Source organism: Pantherophis guttatus, chromosome 5 (assembly GCF_059756535.1).
Source record: "Pantherophis guttatus breed Tessera chromosome 5, ASM5975653v1, whole genome shotgun sequence".
NCBI lineage: Eukaryota > Metazoa > Chordata > Lepidosauria > Squamata > Colubridae > Pantherophis > Pantherophis guttatus.
The window spans coordinates 42067336-42086265 of record NC_142067.1 but is presented as its reverse complement, the minus strand read 5'-3'; the positions used below and the strand labels follow the sequence as shown (position 1 = coordinate 42086265).

The 18930-nt window shown below is 35.5% G+C and overlaps 1 long non-coding RNA gene across 1 annotated transcript; it reads left to right on the top strand.

Annotated features, from left to right (window-relative positions):
- Positions 1-2367: 2367 nt before the first annotated feature.
- On the top strand, positions 2368-4509 carry LOC117656209 (uncharacterized). The gene is made up of 3 exons (XR_004588913.2): positions 2368-3102; positions 3633-3739; positions 4269-4509. It is a non-coding gene; the product is annotated as an uncharacterized LOC117656209 (long non-coding RNA).
- Positions 4510-18930: the final 14421 nt, after the last annotated feature.

The window sequence follows — 18930 nt, the reverse complement described above, 5'->3', positions numbered from 1 at the left end:
TAAAAATGTGCGTAAAAAGAGACCTGACAACAATACTAAATAATGTGTATTTCCAATGACCATGAAGCTTTTTTATTGATATCGATTATTATTGTTATTATTTTCTCTTCTCTTCCCTATTGGAGAGAGAAGGATTTTCTCAGAAATAAATAAATAAATAAATAAATAAATAAATAAATAAATAAATAAATAAATAAATAAACAAACAAACAAACAAATAAATAAATAAATAAATAAATTCTAGTTTCTTTAAATTTCAAAAGGGGTTAAAGAAATAACCACCAGACCTACAGGCCTCACAGCACTGTATGTATGTAACTTCAGAGCTGACATTTGCCAATTGATATTAACAAGATTAGTCAGATGACATTTTATAATCTGCTCCACTTTGTTGGAAAAATATAATTATAACACTGGTCACTTGTTATCAGAAAGATTTGACATATTTCTCAATGTGACTTTTTAAATGCATTTTCAAGATATATTAGTAAATCAGAGAACTAAAGAATACATTGCCAAATGTAAGCATTAACACATTCACAAATCTGTTGCTGGAAGACAAAACCTAAATTCCTCTACACCCACCCAAATATCTAACTGATGTTCTTTAAAGCCCAATGTAGCAAGATCCTGACAAAGGTGTTTTTTTTTGTTTTTTGTTCTTATTTTTGTTAAGAAAAAGACTAAAATTTACCATATGAAAATTAATTATTTACACATAACAAAACAATACCAGCACTGACCTCATGTTAAACTAAAAACATAATTAATGTTTTCATGTTAATGTTAGTAATCTTTGTTTCATGTGGTGTTCAAATAGTTACCTTTTAAATCCACAATTGTTCTCATAGCCCTTACTTCTGAATAAAACATTTAGAAATCAACCTCCAAGGAGTTTATTGGAACATTCTAGAACAAATTTGCCTGAAGCAACTTTTAGTATGGAATATTCAATCACAAACCAGCAAATCTCTGTAGGTTAAACAAAACTTTTCTAAAATGTTTGAGGTAACACCAATCTTTCCATTTCAAAATATAAAACAGAAAAGAATTGTTAGTTTCATCAAATAAATGCCAAGTTTATACAAGTTCTTGTGCTATATACAAATATTTAATGATATAATTATTGTTAGTTTCAGAGTCAGTATGGAGAGGATACATTGCTGCAAAATTAAATGTCAGGAAAAATATTTGGATTAGCAAAATAAAGAGAGAGGAGAAAAAGAGAAAGATATTAGCTTGACCATATTTTCTTAGATACAATTTATTCACATTTCACAGAGATATATGTGATTTCTACAGATTGTTAAACTGTACCTTATGTTCCTCACAACACTCATTTTAAATATGGAGAAGGAAAAATGCAGGTACTGCATCTTGGTTAAATAACTTCAAATTATATATTTGCCATCTGGAATGATGGTAATTATTGACACTACTAAAGAATAGATGAATCCCTAATATAACCATTATAGACCATTATAGTATACTTTCATTATTAATTATATTAGGAAAAAACCCCACAGGATTTGTTTACAGGCCAAGAATAAAGAAAGCAGGTGGTTGTCTAAAACAGGGGTGAAGCTTATTTTTAGAGTGCAATATATAATAATCATCTTTTAGAGGTGGCAACAGATTACGTTTCTCCCAAAAGCCTTTATTCTTACCTTTGTTCCTCAAAAGCATGCAAAAACATGATGTCTAGGAATTCTGAGAAGATTCATTTAACTGATGTTCCAGGAAATTGGGCATTTGTAGTCAAGCACCTTGCTGACCTGTGATTTCTTATTGTTTAGCATATGTTGATTGAAAATGGTCTTTGGGGTAAAAGGACTTTTATTTGATCAAAGAGACTTCAGGTTAGGATCAGAAAGATTTCAGGTTAGGGTTAGACAAAGAGGAATGTTCACCTGATTATATTTAGTGTTTCCAGTTGCACTTTGATCTTTGTCTAGATCCTATTCTAATTTGTAATTTTGAATTACAAAAAGAAGAGGGAAGACTTGATTTTCTTTCCATAGTAACAGATAAGGATTGTATGTACAAAAACCCTTTCATGATCAGGATTGGAAACTAATAGTATTCATCTATATGCTATTAAAATTTTTATCGTCATGACCTTTAACTGAGCAAAAATTGCACTATAGGGCAACATTATTTTGGCCCAAGATACTTCAGAATGGGTCCAGAATCCAGGACTCATGAATCGAAAGGAATGAGATTTGGAAATGTTGTGGTGGTGCTGGGCTGCTGCTGCGGTCACATGATCTTCATATTCAACATTCTATGACAGTTTACTGCAAAGGGAAGAGAAGGGACAGAAGGAGGGAGGAACCATTGCACATATTTCCCAGCCTATGCCACTTCTCATGCCCCTTACCCAAGCTGTGCTGCCCCCTGTGTGCCTTTCCTGATCCACAAAGCACCTCTTGCATACCCAATGAATCTTCCCTGACCATGCCACCACCCTGTGCCCTTTCCTCATATGCATAGCACTTCTCATGCATCCCCATGCATATCTCCTGAACTGTGCCACTGCCCATATACCTTTCCTGACCCACACAGCACCTCTTGTGCACTCCTCTCCCTCCTCCCCAACCTCTGCTCTTCTCACACTCCTTTCCCAAGCCATGCAGCATATCTTTGGTACCCCGTCATAGACTTCCCCACCCACACCAACATCAAAATTCTATCAATGACCTAAAGACTACCTCTTGCACATTCTCAAACACTCTGGGTACCCTTCCAAGCACCTTCTACATACCCACATTATACCCACATATCATTCTTGACAAGTGCCACTCCCCAGTATAGGCCCTACCTAACTCATACAGCATCTTTGTACTTCTAGGCATCCTTTCAATTCTATACTACATGTCTGTGCACCTTCCCTGATCCACAAGGCATCTCTGGTGCACACCACAAACCTTCCCAATCCACATAGCATTTCTCATACGCATCCACGTATTTTTGCTGACTGACACACCATACATGCTCTCATTCCTTTCCCCACCTGGCAGCACTTGCTTGTTGTACTTGGATTTTTGCTACTTGCTACTGTGTACCTCAGTGATTTTCTCCCTTCAAGTTTCCACAAGCAAAGTAAAGGAGGGAGCTGGCTAGAATTAAGTGAGAGAGGAAGGGAGGGAGAGAGGAAGGAAGGGAAGGGACGAAAGAAGGATAAATAGTGAGGAATGAAAGGAGGGATGGGAGAAAACAATGAAGGATGAAAGGAAGGAGAGAGGAAGGAAGATTTCTGATGCTACCTGCCAGGCATCCTCAAGAAAGCTCAATGGATATGCCAGCAGAATATCAGAAGTCACTTCTACTGCTATTGCTCTTTTGCATGGTCACCCATGGTCATTTTGCTTTTCTGTTTAGTAAGAAAATATCTCTGAAATTATGACCCAATGGGTTGTCTATTATGCATCTAAAACTCAGCTAGAAAAAAGGGGCAAATTAATTCCTGATTGCATGCCAGGAAGTATTGCTGTTATTTAATTAAAGACTAAATAAATATTAATAGAATCTTCTTTGGAGTTAAATACTACTAAAAGGGTCAAAAGAAGAATTTCCTACTTAGCTTTCATGAATCACATATGTGGATCTATCTCTTATAATTATCTTACAAGCAAACCAATGGCTGGCGAAAGAAAAGGCTTTGTAATAGCCTTCTACAAAATGGATACTTTTATTCTATGAGAGAGAGTTTCAAGAAAGATGGTATACAAATCATATGGTAAAGCAACTAATAATGTAGTTTTCTAGTGTAACTGAACTGTAAACTGTAACCATTTTCTTCAGCTGGTTATTGTCTCTATTGGATTTTTTTTTCCCAGACAGACCTTTTTCTAACCAGCCCAGTCTTGGTTAATTTAGCAATCATTAATTTATTATGTATAAAAAAAAAGCTGCAAAGGATTTCCTAGGTAATATTAATATAAAATAGGGAAATTCAGTTTTATCTTCATGATAGTCCAAATATTCAAACTTCTTTCATCCTGAAAAATAAAAAAGAAGGGATACATTTGAATAAAATGTTTAGGCTGATTAATATTAATTTAATATTAAATTATTAAATTAATAATAATTTAAATAGATAGGCAATGTATGTTATGTAGAAAAAAAAGTATACCCGCTTGCCTAATCATTCAGGTAAAAAATGGTTAAGGCTAAGTATCACCCATTCTTAATCAAGTTTTAAATATGTTTGCAAACTTTCAGAAGCCATCAGAATTGCCAATTCTTTTTCCTAATTTTTTAATTAGGAGCCTTCCTGAGTTCTCTGTTCCACTAGTGGCTGTTCTACAAATTAAAAGAAGAAGAAGCTGAATGCTCACCAACTAGTACATAGATACCAAATACCTAAAAAACATGGTGTGTTTCAACAACATTTCAAACTGTGATGAACATTTCATTGAATGTAACAACCCAGCAAAGAAGGAAAGGCATCTTCATCTGGATTCTATTCAATAAATGAGCAGCAACTTTCCTTATTGTACTATCGTTTACCATCTGAAAAGACTCTCTTTTCTCTTTCTTTACCTGCCTGCCTTTCCACATGCATTAACAGCGGTGCTGCTTGTTTTCGTCCTCTGTGGTATTTGAGTACGCTCAGGCATTTTGCACTTAGCCCTGATTTCTCAGTGTGTCTCTTTCTCAATTGGCGTTGGAGTTTTTCTTATGTATTATCTTTTTATATATTATTTTTTAAAAAAGCAATAAAATAATGTTCATATCTAATTACTTAAAACTAAACAATTTTTACTAATGTATGTATGAAATGGTTCAAGGTGTTGGTGACCACCTTTAGAGTGCTCCATGGCTTAGGACCTGGATATCTATGAGACCACCTTCTGCCACCGAGAGCCTCCCACCGGCCAGTATGCTCCCACAGAGAGGGGCTCCTCGGGGTGCCGTCGGTCAAACAATGTCGACTGGCGGCCCCCAGGATGAGAGCTTTCTCTGTGGGAGCACCTGCCCTCTGGAACGAGCTTCCCCCGGAGATACAGACGATTCCGGATTTACGTACCTTCCACCGGGCCCTCAAGACTTTTTTATTTCAACAAGTCGGGTTGGCCTAACTTCTCCAATTGTTTAATTTTAATTTTAATTTTAAATGGGATATTTGAATTTTTGGGCCAAATTGTTTAATATTTTAAACTGCTTTTAAATTTCTGTATTCTATGTTTTTTACCTTTGGCTATTCACCGCCCTGAGTCTTTCGGGAGAAGGGCGGTATATAAATTTAAATATAAATAAATGAATGAATGAATGAATGAATGAATGAATGAATGAATGAATGAATGAATGAATGAATAAATAAATAAATGGTATATAGTTGGACTGAAGGCATAATAATTTGCAAAAGTTGAAAGATATAGAAAAAGATAGTGAATATGAGATACTCTCTTAGCTTGCTTTTTCTTTTTCTTTTTTTTTGGTAGACATTTCATTACTCAAACTAGGTAACATCATCATTGCTATCTATGGCTGATTTGTCAAAGACCAGGCATCTAGAAATTCCCTGGCATTTTTGGACTTTGCTTGGTTTAGAATGGTCATGTTTTCCCTATTGAGACTATGGTTAAATCTGTCTACATGTTGTGAAATTAAAGTATAATTAATAGTTTTGATTATTCAAGCCTTAACCCTTTTATGTGCATGACAGTAGCAGAATAGTGATGCAGAATAGGATATTGGATGACTCTATTCGGCACTATGAAGGAAACAATATGGTGGACTGAGTAATATATCCCTCACATTTGATAACCTGGTACCCTGTTTAATGTTATCAGTAATCAATACAAAAGTAAACCATTGTTAACAAAACAACACTTCCCCGCTGCCCTGAAAGAGGCGGTGGTGAGGCCTCTCCTCAAGAAGCCGTCCCTGGATCCAGCAATATTGGCTAACTATTGTCCTGTTTCCAACCTTCGCTTCATTGCGAAGGTTGTTGAGAGTGTGGTCGTGCAACAGTTTCCGCAATTCCTGGAGGAAACATCCTATCTAGATCCGTTCCAGTCGGGTTTCAGGTCTGGGCACAGCACGGAAACGGCATTGGTCGCGTTGGTGGATGATCTCTGGAGGGCTCGGGACAGGGGTTATTCCTCTGTTCTGGTCCTATTAGATCTCTCAGCGGCTTTTGATACCATCGACCATGGTATCATGCTGCACCGGCTGGAAGAGTTGGGGGTGGGAGGCACTGTGTTGCGGTGGTTCTCCTCCTTTCTCTCCGACCGGTCGCAGTTTGTGTTGGCAGGGGGGCAGAGGTCGACCTCGAGGCCTCTCATCTGTGGAGTGCCGCAGGGATTGGTCCTCTCGCCCCTTCTGTTCAACATTTATGTGAAGCCGCTGGGCGAGATCATCCATGGCTTTGGGGTGAGATACCACCAGTACGCTGATGACACCCAGCTGTACATCTCCACCCCAGGCCACCCCAACGATGCCCTTGAAGTGATGTCCCAGTGCCTGGAGGCTGTGCGGATCTGGATGGGGAGGAACAGGCTCAGGCTCAACCCTTCCAAGACTGAGTGGCTGTGGCTCCCGGCATCCCAATATAGTCAGTTGACTCCATCGCTGACTATTGGGGGTGAGTCTTTGGCTCCCACTGAAAGGGCTCGCAATCTGGGAGTCCTCCTGGATAGGCAGCTGTCTTTGGAGGAACATCTAACGGCTGTTACCAGGGGGACCTTTTATCAGGTTCGCCTGATTCGCCAGTTGCGGCCCTTTCTTGATCGGGATTCCTTGTGCACAGTCACTCACGCCCTTGTCACCTCTCGCCTTGACTACTGCAACGCTCTCTACATGGGGCTCCCCTTGAAGAGCACCCGGAGGCTCCAGCTGGTCCAGAATGCAGCAGCGCGGGTAGTGATGGGAGCAACATGGCACTCCCAGGTAACACCGCTCCTGCGCGAGCTGCACTGGCTCCCGGTGGTCTTCCGGGTGCGCTTCAAGGTGTTGGTTATCACCTTTAAAGTGCTCCATGGCATAGGGCCTAGCTATCTCCGAGACCGCCTGCTGCTACCGACGACCTCCCATCGACCCGTGTGCTCCCACAGAGAGGGCCTCCTCAGGGTGCCATCAGCCAAACAATGTAGGCTGGTGGCCCCCAGGGGGAGGGCCTTCTCTGTGGGGGCTCCCACCCTCTGGAATCAGTTGCCCCCGGAGATAAGAAGAATCCATGACCTCAATGCCTTCCGTCGTTCCCTGAAAACCTATCTTTTTCAGCAAGCCGGGTTGGCTTAGAAGAAATTTTTAAATTCTTTTAATTAGTTTGTGATTCTTAACTTTCGGGCCAAAATTTATATATATTTTTAAATGTTTTAATATTTGTATTCTATGTTTTTTATCTTGGCTGTACACCGCCCTGAGTCCTCAGGGAGAAGGGCGGTATATAAATTGGAAATTAAATTAAATTAAAATTAAATTAAATAAAAGGTTTTACTATTGGAAAATACAGTTTTATGTACAATAGTAATGAATTGTAAAATTCATCTGGTTGTCCAGCAATGGCCTTAACATGTTCCTACAAGTGTTTCTATATGAATTACAATACAATAAAATATAGGTCAATAATTCAATAATCCCAGACTGATAGGGGCAAATCTTTGTTTTCATAAGAGGTTTTCTAGAACACAACTCCATATGGCTGGTGACAAAATAACAAGTGCCAACAATTTGAAAACAGTATGGGATTTGTGGAGCATATGTCTGTGCATAACAATGAGATATGGGGAAGGGGACTAGTGCAGTGGTGGGTTTATACTGGTTCGCCCTGGTTCGGGTGAACTGGTAATGGCAGTGGTGGGAGGCTCTGCCCACCTGCCCAGACATCATCATGGACACTCTGCGCATGCACGGAAGGTTCTGCACATGCACAGAAGCGCCACGCGCGAGCAAAGCAAGTGCATGTGAGTGAAGCAAGCGCACGCATGCGTGCTCACAGTTCCAAACCGTAGCAAAGGTAAGTGGAACCCACTACTGGACTAGTGGTTATCTTTCCTGAATTAGAGTTGGCAGCCATCCATAATATTGTATGTAGCAGAATATAACCACTATGCCATATGATCAGAACTATTGTTCTGCCTTAATTAACCTGGTTTGTTATTGTGAGAATCGAGCCACTCTAATAAATAAAGGAGGAAAGTGTCCATTTGTTCAGTGAAGGAGTGTTTATTCTGGATGCTACTATTGTAATGTAATAAATTATTTTGGCTACTCCACACCCTTAATATTTACATACATGCTCATATGAGAATGGTTTCTATACTTTTATCTAGTCAATAATGTAATTATCTCCCATTATATTACTCTATATTTTATTGTACATTATATTTCTACTATTTAGTTTGTAGTCTTAATTTTAAAAAATTTTATATAGCGATCTCACTACATTTTAAAATTGCTTTGTGTTAGTAACACTTTTGTATCTTTTACAGGCTTCGCTGAAATAGTGGTAATACTTATTGATATTATTCTATGTTCTTTTATGACCAAAATAAAAGATTAAAAAAATCCTGTGGAATTTGTTGTTATTGTTGTTTAAAGCCAGTTTAAAACAGATTTTAGTTGACAATATCCTGATTTTATTCTGTTTGGTATTATACTTTAACCAATTTGCAAAGATCCTGTTCTTGCCCCCAAGTCAATAGGATCTCTAGTGCAAATCCTATTTCTGAAGTTTATCTCCAATTAGCTGTTTCCAGGAAGAATGGTATTTGTTTAGTGGGATAAGAGTCTCAGAGTCAGAAATTAATCTTTAGACAGTATTTGAAAAGCATTTAGCATTCCTTTGCTTCAACTTTTAGTTTTCAACCACAGACTTTCAGCTGTAGGGCCGCATTAGGAATGTATCTGGCTACTTGAAACAGCTTTCATGAAAAAGAAGTTTGAAATCTTTTTAGCTTAACATAATTCATACCTACATTTAATTGAACCCTACCCAGGTTAGTTAGATAGTCGCTGGAATAATTTGCACATCCCAGAGAAAAAAAAGAAAATTGTTGCAGAACTTCTGTAGATATTCCATGAAATTTGGGCATTACATTTCTTTGTGTAATATAGGAGAAAATCCCAAAATAAAAACCAAACTGCTAAAAAAAATAATATTTTATAAATGGGATATCACCCTCATGCCTTTTAAAATCCAATATTTCAACTTCTACCCTCAAAACGACACACACCAGAACAAGGCACAAGGACAGTTTTTCCCACTGTCCTTGTGGGACACTGTCAAATAATTTATTTAAACTGTATTACTGTGTCTTCCGTCCTAGTATCTACCTCTTCCCACTTATTACTATAATCATGTTGCTTGTATCTTTCAATTTATATTGTTTTTTTTTCCTAGTACGATTTGATAGCTTATTAATAACCTTGACTGTCACTAAGTGTTGTATCTTTTTATTCTTGATGAATATATTTTATTCTCCTTATGTACACTGAGAGCGTATGCATCAAGACAAATTCCTTGTGTATCCAAGCACACTTGGCCAATAAAGAATTCTATTCTATTCTAATTTCTTCCATTCCAATAGTAGCATCCAGAATCAACACTCCTACACTAAATCTATGGGAGTATTATTGCATCATCTGCACAAAGCAGCACAAGTAGTCCTTGATTAATAATGTTAATTGGGACAGAACTGTTGTCATTAAGCAATGCAGTCATATGATCACACTGTTTAGCAGCAGCAATTCTGGCAATCTTGGTTGCATTTGTTAAGCAAATCCACATGAGTCATTTAATGTAATGCTGGGCTGTCAAACTTGGAGCCCGCAGGCCGGATGCATCACGTGCTGGCCACGTCCATGCTGGTTTAGTGAAGGGGGGGGGAAAGTCACAATACATCACATGATGCCGCTGTAACAATGTGAGTTTGACACCCCTGATGTAATGTGATTGCCATTTGCAGGCTTCCCAATGACTTTGCTGGTTGGAAGCCAGCAAAGAATGTTGCAAATGGTGACCACATGACCACAGAATGCTGTGACAGCTAGGACTCCAAGGACCGGTTTATGTACCACTCATTCAATAATAACAGAAGCTTGAATGGTCACTGAACAAGTGAACATTAATTGAGAACCACCTGTATAGATGGTTGCCAATTTAGAGAATATGATGTTCTCTTTCATTTAAATACTACACTATTGCATTGATGTAATAATGGAGTAAGATACAGTCTTGCTTAAATCCATTGCTAGTTGGAATTACATCCTATAAATGTCCTGTTTATTATACCTGTCTGTTGTTCATATGAATCACATGTAAAAGGGTAACCATTAGTCAATTACAGATTTAAATATGTACTCAAGAGTTTTTAAAGTAATTGAATCAGAAACTTGTTTAACATCTATAAAGAAAATAAAGCTGACTTGGAAACTCAGTTTATTTTCAGACAGGTGGGGAGTATAAAACCCTGGTAGGTCACATTCTGCTCTGAATCTTGGTTACTCATTTGCTATAACTGATTTCCAACTAATCTAAATCTTTCCAATAACTATTTCTGATTTCTATCTCAAGTGACTCACTGAGTGCACAATGAAATATAAACAGCAATTCTTTCCTGGTTGTAGTAAATAGGCGAACTTAAAGTTTAATGTATGGTTACTTTAATTTCTAATTATCTCTAATAATTATTACAGTGTAAAATTAGTAAAATTTGGATTGTATTTATCCATTTCATACACACAGGATTAAATATTGTACTTATAAAAAATCAGAATATTTCAATAAGTTTTCAAAATGAAAAGAAATTATAACTATATAAAACTACATATCCATTTGGAGAGTTTATTTGTAGAATTTGGAAATTCAGTTGGAAAATAAGTATAATTCTTCCATTTCATAAATTTATATATGTCCTGTTTTTATAATTTCATACACTGTGCGTAAATAATAGGATGCTAACCAATTATGCAGCTAGTTATATTATATTTTATAATGAACTACTCTTAAATGACAATTTGTCTTTTATCTTAGAATTTAATGTAACAATCGGCTAAATTACTTCATTTTAATATTTTGATTTTATTGTATAGTACCTGTAAATATTTTATTAGAACAGTTCTGTAACAACACTGTGTGTGCCTGAGTATCATTAAAGTGAGAATATTGTTGTTTTTCATGTTGCATTATAAGGTCATATTCTACATGCTAATGAGACAATTTGATAATAGTTTCATAACAATGGCAAAACTCTAATTGTGGTTATTTAAAGCTGGGTGTCAAACTCCATTATTTTATTTTTAGAAGTTGCTGTTACATAGAAAAAAATTACCTACTGCCTTCACTGAAATTGAAGACAGTACATTCTTCAGATTTGAACATAGATGGGCAGGAATATCAAAATTAGTGGAAGCAACATGATTTCACCAAAGATCTGGAGTGGAGAAAAGTCACTATTGAGGATACTATAAATTTAGCTTTAATATACATAGGTCTCTTATAAATCTCTTACTGTATCTCTAGTAGATTACATTTGAAACAGTGTTTTATGAAGCAGTTAAAATGTTCTTGCAATTAATTGGGTGAAACAGAAACAAAGACATTTTTTGTAATATACATAAAACACTCCTTCTAGGGTTGTTACCAAATTAACAATTTCCTCTGCATCCATATACTTCTTTGGTATTACATATTACCAAACCCTTGGATAAATTACACAAGGACTTAAAGTAGCATGGCTAGTTTCCTGATCTTCTTTGGGCCTTTTACACTTTTTCTTATTTTAAAGATCTACACTCTGCTTAATAATATGTAACATTGCTTTTAAAGATAAGAACTAGTCATTTATAGAAAACAAGTACTTTTGATGGATTACAGTCCATATTTCTTCAAATTTCTTCTCCTCTAATGTGCATATTATGCCTAGCTTGCCATTCCCTTCAAAATTAGTTTTGGCTACTGAAAGAAGGGAAAATGGATGTTAGGAAAATAGTGCTATACAAATGTCTTTCTGATGACATGCTGGGAAAGCACTTGAAAATTTCATTTGTGCCACTAGAGTCAAACTATCTAATGAAGATTTATGAAAGAATCCTACATGCACAGTAATAAGTTGTGAGAATAACCTTGAGGAGCAGGAAAAATAGCTGCAACCTACACAACACAAATCTGAGACCATAGCAAGAATATAATTTGAGAAAGGGTATCAAACTTGACTCTCCCTAGTGATCTTGAAAAGACAGGGATAAGAGAAGCACATTCAAACTTACAATGTATTGTAGCCTTATAATAAAAGTAGTATTAGCATTCATTATTTCAGTTTCCTGGTCTGGACTACTACCCACCCCCCAAAATATTGTTGCTATATATCCACAGTTTACTCTGTTACCTTTATAAGACAACAGCAGGCAGGAAATTTGAGCTAAGAGAAGAATTCAGACAACAATTCTTTGTCCCTAATATAATAACTTAACTCCCCACAATGCCTATGGTATGCATATTGCAACTTGGTAGTGTTCCATAATGGGGATGAGAATTTAAACAAATCTATAACATTGTCATTTTTAAAATGGGCATTTCATTTATTATGTATACTTCTTGTCTACCGTGTCTAAGTATATTCTCTCCCATATCTAAGAATCAGATTATTAGATTTAAAGACACAGATTTGCTAGGTAAAAATAATAATCTCTAGAACAGTTTTTCATATGAGGAAGGTGCAATATTTTGTGCTGTTTGGTTAGGAAAAAAAGTAAATTAAGAAAAGACAAACTGCCAGAAAAGTTACAATTTGTTATCTTTTTGTTTAAATAGTAGCAGCAGAATTCTATAATTATCTCATACCTATATTTTATGAAATTAGCTGGATTTGAGTGACTTGGGATATTGCAACACACTTCTTGGTATGTCTTTCTTCATCTCTTCATCTCTGTTATTATTTAGTTGCCTTATCCAAACAATCCTATCTAGCACCGCACATTTTTAAAATGCTACAATACATTAAATTTTTTTTTTCTGGTAGTGTAGTCAGCGGTATGTATTCTGCATTCAAACACATTCGTTTCAGAAAAAACACTTGTGGAATTTTCAAAGTGCTTCTTTAAATAGATTAAAGTAAAAAATATATAAATTTATAACTTAATTACAGCATCAGTCTGCTGAGAGTAATAACGCATTTGAAGGAAAAAAGGGCAAGCTGTTCTGAACTTCCCACTTTTATTGAACCAGAAGTGACACAATAAGGTCCTTCATTTTCAAAAATTGGAATATATTAATAAAACATAAAATTACAAAGTCATGGCATGACCTTTTCACATTAGAGTTTGAAAAAAGTTAAGTTAAAAATGAGCAAAATATATCCACAATTGCAAAAGAAAAGTAGCACTGGCTTTCAGTAGTAAGGCTAAGATTTCAAAATAATCTTGAGGGGTAATTCCTACTCTGTTGGTTTTAAAGTGTAGAAGGTATTATTTACCAGTTATGTAGTAATAACTTTAGTTGGTATACAGTGGATGTTTTCTCAAATAATTTGATAACATCTCTCATCAAATTGAATCACTTATAAATAAAAGATTTCCTATGGGCAATAAGATTCAGTAAAAAAAAATTGGCAGATTTCTTATAAAAAAGAAAAATGATCATGCAGTTTGATTTATTTATTAAAACTGAAGCCCATGAACCTTTTATCCAATATAATAATATTGGAATTGACACTACGTGGTCTATAATCTATTATACTAAAGAATTCTCTGTACTAATTTCCCTGGCCAATAGCTCAGAGTTGTCTTATAGTTAAATTGTAGGAAATTATTCTATAAATTAAAAAATAGCATCTTTCATTAGCACAGCATAAATTTCTTAAATGAAAACATAGTTACTCAAACATTTTCCTATGTTTTTCTATGTTTCCTAGAGATAGGTTCAACATTTAAGGGCCATGGCTATATTGTCTGCTTTTTTAGATGTAAATCTGTTGAAGACAGGACTGATTTTCTATATGCCATATAACGAAGAAGACAACATAACCTATAGATACAACTGAAGGAAAACATAACCTACAATAATGATTTATTTGAATCTCAGATCTTCTATTTATTGTTTTTCTTTAAAAAAATTAAGCATTGACAAAAAAATATATTATATCCAGTACGGTTTTTATAAAAAAGCTGTCCCGTTTAAACACTCTGATTTGAAAGTAATGATTTCTGAAACTATAAATCCGTGATTATATTTCAATTTCAATTACTTATTTTAATCTTGCCTTTATATTTATATCTCTTTAAATAGGAGCTGTCAATAAAAAAACATTGTACAGAAACATTAAATAATATACTTCTAAATACTGATAGGTTTTTTTTTTTCTACCTGAATAGTACAAATGGGTGTGAAGCCTTCTTGGAACTTCTGAAAGGACTGTGTTGTAGACTAGAGATAGATGATGTCATATCCTTCCCTCCATGTTGAGAAAGGGCTGTTTAGTTTTGACATACATGGCCTCTTTGATCCCTCTTTCAAACCAACTGTTCAAAAGGTGGACTTTGCTGTCTTCAAAAGAGTGGCCTGAACTGAGCGACATGGTATATGCAGTACAATGCAGTGAGACATGTGGAGATCTATACATTGGGCAATCACTTTATAAATTCATGCCACCACATAGGAAAACAAACCCATCAGGACAAGATTCAGCAGTCCATCTGCATTTAAAGGACAACGGCCACTCTTTTAAAGACAGCAAAGTCCACATTTTGGACAGAGGGGACTCCTGGTTTGAAAGAGGGGTCAAAGAGGCCATCTATGTCAAAATTGAACAGCCCTCTCTCAACAGAGTGGGAGGGATATGACATCCTCTATCTCCAGTCTACAACACAATCTTCCAAAAAGGCTCCACACCCATTGCATTACTCAGGACACTGATAAACCTTCAAGTGGCATCAACAATTTTATAAAAGAATGCAAATGACCAACTGTCTGAAAGGAATATAAATCCTTCCATTCCCCACCATCCAGGCAAAACTGAAGAAACTACTTGGATGAGAAATGAAACGTCTTCAAATAAAAACAAAAAAGTTGAGTTGCCTTTTGAAAAAGCACCAGTGGGACTTATATAACAGCAGTTATATAGGTACATTTATCCATTGTCTGATAACTTGTACAGTCAGGAAATTCTGGGATCTACTTTCTTTTAGTCATTTTAGTCTATTTAGTCTATTGATCCTGCTATCTGGGGAAGCAGAGAATAAGTGCACTCCATCTTCTGGGTAATAGCCCTTCAGATATTGGAAAACTGCTAGCGTATCTAGTTTCTGAAGTATTTCCTGAAGGATAAATGCACCAGATCCTTTAATTGTTTCTCATAGTGTTTGGTTTCCATCACCAACTTGCTAATTCTCCAGTGAATTCATTTCAAATTGTTGCTTTCCTCTTTGACTCTCGTGAATTGGCTATAGTCCTCCAACTATGAATATAAGAGCAAGCATAAAATCATTTACAATGGCTTAGTCTCTATGTTCCTATTAATGTACTCCAAAATAATATTTACTTTTGTAGAAACTGAACCACACTGCTGTCTCTTGTTGAACTTTGGTGCTCAAGGACTCCCAGCTTCCTTTTACATGTACTACTACCAAATTAGGTTCTCCATCCTATGCTTGTGCCTTTCATTTTTCTTTTCCAGATATAGAATTTTACATTTATGTCTGCAAAATTCCATCCTATTTCAAACCTGCTGCTCAAATCTAGATCATTTGAATATCTCCCTCATCTAAAGTATTAGACACCCTCTTGAGTCATCTGTGGTTAGATAAGTATATCTTCAACATTCATTCATTGATAGAAACACTGATCAGCAAAGAGCCTAGAACAGGGCCCTGTGGCACTATAATCAATACTTCCCTGTAAGCTGGTTGTTATTCTGACAAACCCACTGAGTCTTCAGACCTAACTATACCCTCGCAGCTGAAGCTCGTGATAAAAAAAAAATGGTGTTCTTATTCCCAAAATTCAATATTCTTGGAAAATTTGTCTTATTGATATTATGGATGGTATACTGTACATTTACTGCTCATGATTAATTATAATATAAACTCCTTTAGAAGTTTGCCTTTTTTTTTTTCTTTGCAAGTCACTCACGTACTTAGCAAACTGTATGTATCTACTAAACCCTGAATTTCTTTTGTGGGAAGTCAAAGTAATGTCCCTGAGCCCCAATATGTATTCATATGCTGTGTTAAAATACTTCTTATCAGGTCAGTTATTGCACTCCCTATCTCAGATGCGATATATTTTCTGTATTTTACATTATCGTTTGTTAAGTGCACTCCAACATCCAATTTATCTTAGTCAGCAGATTTAAGACCTTTATGCCACCATGTGTATCTAGGGATTTCAGAAATAAATCACTGATGCTAGGTTTGTGCCTTATGCAACAAATGTTTTTTAAAGGGCAACCCAAAAGGAATGATGGTCAATAATAACTGGATATTGTAGCAATAAAATGTATGTTCCCGCTGCTTTCCAAAATGTGAAGATACAGAACAGATTCCATTTAATTTTACATTTTCTATTTTTGCTATTTTTTTACTTTTTACAGACACAGTTATTTTATTGAATCTAGACTCTGAAAGTTGTATTAAATTTGGTTTCATATTATATAGGAATGCACTTCAAGAAAATGATCATGGTCTCATGTCCATGAAAGCTGTATTTCATTCTTTTATTTCTGATCAATTTAAAATGAATAGACACAATAAAAGATGCATTATTATCAAGGAGAGAGAAAAAATGTATCTGTATGCAGCATTGTGCACTGTGCTGAAATACACAATATATAATAAAGAAGAAGACATTGCATATACGTTTATTATTAGTTATGTGTCTGTACCCAAATACTTTACTGCTAATAAATGTTTTTTGCTGAAGTCTGTGAGCTCCTCTCCCCGAAAAGCCACCCCATACCACTTGTTACATCAAGAAGTTCTTAAAAGATGTGTATCTGTGAAAGTGTTTTATGTGGAAATACCCAGTCTATGGTATACATTTATGCCTTTGTTATGATTTCTTGTTTCATAAACAGCCCACTGTTTAACAAATACAGCAGATAGATTACAAATTGAGAATTTCTCCTTCAGCAGCAAAATCAATCAGATGACACCTTTTTTGCCCGTCAGAATCTGACTGAATACTATAGTGTTCAACTTCTTAAAAGTTGAACGATATGTCCTTCTTTAGTCTTAACAATACTGACCACTAACTGTAAATCATCACCTCACAACACATTAATATTGTACTGTAACAAGTTTTCAGCATGGTTCAAGAACTCAGCAGCATTTAAATCACTCTTATATCTCCTAATAGAAAAGGGTGATTGATTCACAACTGAAATTAAATGCAGTTTAACTAACTTCAGCACCTGTCAAGAACCATAATTATTGATCTACACATCTAGCCAAAGGGATATTGTTGCTTTCTGCTGAGTTGAGGGATGTGTGTTTGAATATTTGTGTTAGTAGTTAAACTTTGTCATATTAAAATATATTGTTGCCTTAATCTTCATGTCCTATTGGAGAAGAAATAAAACTTTATTAAAGATGTGCATCAAAATGTTTATATGTATGTATTTGTGTTATCAGTTTTACTTTGCCAAGTGGAGGTATGTTACCAACTTAATCTTGTTGAAAGGTAAAACAAACTTTGTTGTTTTTTTCTTACAAAATGGCACAAAAAGTTTGCTTCAACATATTTATATGCATGTGTGCATTTATACTATCAATTAAACTTTGCAACCATGGTTATGTGCGTATTATTTATTTCTTAATTCACAACATGGGGTTGCTTCCAAACTAGACTGAAGCCTAGAATTCTGTTAATTATTCATTTAGTTATTTTTTTAATTGAATCCATACAGGATTGAGGCTAAGATAAAGATAATCACGCATTCTAGGATCTACCTCCAGTAGAGGTCATGACCTGATAACACTAGCATTAAGTGGCTTTTTTTTTAGTACTATGATAATGTCAGAGATTAAACCAACAGATAAGATCCCATTAAAATTAGTATATTCTATAATTGCTTTGAGGAAAATTCCTCCAATGGAAGAAAAGGAAGCAGGGAATCTATATATAAATAATAATACTAAAAACAATATTCTCCTACAGTTCAAATTACTATAATTATTAAATATAATAATTGTCATCTTTGTCATTCCACTACAGATATTGTAGTTCTAGACTTATCAACCATTCAAAGTTATGACAGACCTTCCCAGAGCTACATAAAACCTCAAAGTTGTGGTGGCTGCCCTTCCCTTGCAATCATGTGATTTCATTTTTGGCACTTTTCAACCAGTCTACATTTATAACCATTTGCAGTAGTCTGTGGTCATATACGTGGAATTTACGACTTTCTTTTTCCAGAAACCAGCATTTACTTCTAGATCCCAGAAAAAAATGCCCATTGCATTAGATTCATTTTATGACTACGTTGTTCACTTGGAGTAGTTGTAAAAGTGGTAATGTAGTGAGCCATTTTCTCAGCAGCATGACTTACTACGATAATTTTGGACACAATTATAGTTGTAAGTTGAAAAGTATCAGTATTACTATCATATTATCTTCTGGCCATATAAAAGTAAAACATTTAAAAACCATTCAAAAGAATTTTAATGCATCCTGAGAATGCTATAGAAAATAAAAAAAAGAACGTATTTGCTTTTCAAGAAATAAATATTCTTTGAATTTAGAAGTCTAATTCCAGAATGTTCCCAATCTGTGTCAAAGGTAGGAAAGTTTTAAAGTGTGCTCACCAGTCATGCTTAACACTTTTGAGAGCCATAAAGGTAAGAAGACTGGGTGCAGGATTGAATAGCTCTTTCTTAGTTAGACATTGTAGGAAATGACTAAGATGAGCCTGAGAGAAGGGTCAAACACATCATCAGTCACAAGTCCTTTTGTGCCCATAAGACAGGGGTCGGCAACCTTAAACA